General features: G+C 59.9%; 1 pseudogene; it reads right to left on the minus strand.

The window, feature by feature from the left end:
• LOC124592901 overlaps nucleotides 1-2,500 on the minus strand; it is a 6,049-nt pseudogene that overhangs the window by 2,601 nt on the left and 948 nt on the right.

The following is a 2,500-nucleotide window of genomic DNA, read 5'->3' on the forward strand; positions in this document are numbered from 1 at the left end:
GTCCATGGCCTTGAGCGCACCGATGCGGGTGCGACTCAGTGCTAGGCCATGATACAGGCCTGGGAGAAGGACCTCACGAAGTGCAAAGAGCCGCTGCTGCGGCTTCAGCGGCGCCCGCGTGATGATCGACAGCTGCTCCTCGATGTGGTGCCTCGGATGGAAGAGACACCGCCCAGAGGAGGAGAACTGCAGTCCCAGGTAGCGGAAGGTCTCACCCACTCCCAACGCCGGCATGGTGGTTTCGCCGGCCGTGAAGGTGACGCTCGCATCCACTTTCACTTTCTTCTCGCGGCCGGACGCCACGAGTGCGAGGGTGAGACACTTCCGCGGGTTAACACGCAGCCCCAGCTGGTCGAGGGCTGCTACCGCTGCGTTGATAAGGGACTGCAGGCCCCCCCTCGTGGAGGCGAAGAGCAGGATGTCATCCGCGAAGGCCGCCGCGTTCGTCTGGCGGCCCAACACCTTGACACCTACGTGTGAGGGCAGCTGATCTAGAACATAATCAACAGCGAAATTGAACAGGAGAGGGGACAGAGGATCTCCTTGCCGAACACCTCTTGCTGGCTTAAGAGAGTCATAGTTACTCCCGCCGTTTACCCGCGCTTGCTTGAATTTCTTCACGTTGACATTCAGAGCACTGGGCAGAAATCACATTGCGTCAACACCCGCTAGGGCCATCGCAATGCTTTGTTTTAATTAGACAGTCGGATTCCCCCAGTCCGTGCCAGTTCTGAGTTGATCGTTGAATGGCGGCCGAAGAGAATCCGCGCACCCGCGCGCCCCCGGAGGAGCACGCTAAGGCGGACGCGGCCTCGCAGCAAGGAAGATCCGTGGGAGGCCAAGGCACGGGACCGAGCTCGGATCCTGCACGCAGGTTGAAGCACCGGGGCGCGAACGCCGCGCAGGCGCGCGCATCCTGCACCGCCGGCCAGCACGAGGCCAACCAACGGCGAGAGCAGACCACGCCCGCGCTAAACGCCCGCACTTACCGGCACCCCTACGGCACTCACCTCGCCCAGGCCCGGCACGTTAGCGCTGACCCACTTCCCGACCAAGCCCGACACGCCCCGATCCTCAGAGCCAATCCTTATCCCGAAGTTACGGATCCAATTTGCCGACTTCCCTTACCTACATTATTCTATCGACTAGAGGCTCTTCACCTTGGAGACCTGCTGCGGATATGGGTACGAACCGGCGCGACACCTCCACGTGGCCCTCTCCCGGATTTTCAAGGTCCGAGGGGAAGATCGGGACACCGCCGCAACTGCGGTGCTCTTCGCGTTCCAAACCCTATCTCCCTGCTAGAGGATTCCAGGGAACTCGAACGCTCATGCAGAAAAGAAAACTCTTCCCCGATCTCCCGACGGCGTCTCCGGGTCCTTTTGGGTTACCCCGACGAGCATCTCTAAAAGAGGGGCCCGACTTGTATCGGTTCCGCTGCCGGGTTCCGGAATAGGAACCGGATTCCCTTTCGCCCAACGGGGGCCAGCACAAAGTGCATCATGCTATGACGGCCCCCATCAACATCGGATTTCTCCTAGGGCTTAGGATCGACTGACTCGTGTGCAACGGCTGTTCACACGAAACCCTTCTCCGCGTCAGCCCTCCAGGGCCTCGCTGGAGTATTTGCTACTACCACCAAGATCTGCACCGACGGCGGCTCCAGGCAGGCTCACGCCCAGACCCTTCTGCGCCCACCGCCGCGACCCTCCTACTCGTCAGGGCTTCGCGGCCGGCCGCAAGGACCGGCCATGACTGCCAGACTGACGGCCGAGTATAGGCACGACGCTTCAGCGCCATCCATTTTCAGGGCTAGTTGCTTCGGCAGGTGAGTTGTTACACACTCCTTAGCGGATTCCGACTTCCATGGCCACCGTCCTGCTGTCTTAAGCAACCAACGCCTTTCATGGTTTCCCATGAGCGTCGATTCGGGCGCCTTAACTCGGCGTTTGGTTCATCCCACAGCGCCAGTTCTGCTTACCAAAAGTGGCCCACTTGGCACTCCGATCCGAGTCGTTTGCTCGCGGCTTCAGCATATCAAGCAAGCCGGAGATCTCACCCATTTAAAGTTTGAGAATAGGTTGAGGTCGTTTCGGCCCCAAGGCCTCTAATCATTCGCTTTACCGGATGAGACTCGTACGAGCACCAGCTATCCTGAGGGAAACTTCGGAGGGAACCAGCTACTAGATGGTTCGATTAGTCTTTCGCCCCTATACCCAGCTCCGACGATCGATTTGCACGTCAGAATCGCTACGGACCTCCATCAGGGTTTCCCCTGACTTCGTCCTGGCCAGGCATAGTTCACCATCTTTCGGGTCCCAACGTGTACGCTCTAGGTGCGCCTCACCTCGCAATGAGGACGAGACGCCCCGGGAGTGCGGAGGCCGCCGCCCCGTGAAGGGCGGGGAAGCCCCATCCTCCCTCGGCCCGCGCAAGGCGAGACCTTCACTTTCATTACGCCTTTAGGTTTCGTACAGCCCAATGACTCGCGCACATGTTA

Source organism: Schistocerca americana, unplaced genomic scaffold (assembly GCF_021461395.2).
Source record: "Schistocerca americana isolate TAMUIC-IGC-003095 unplaced genomic scaffold, iqSchAmer2.1 HiC_scaffold_959, whole genome shotgun sequence".
In the NCBI taxonomy this organism is placed as follows: Eukaryota; Metazoa; Arthropoda; class Insecta; order Orthoptera; family Acrididae; genus Schistocerca; species Schistocerca americana.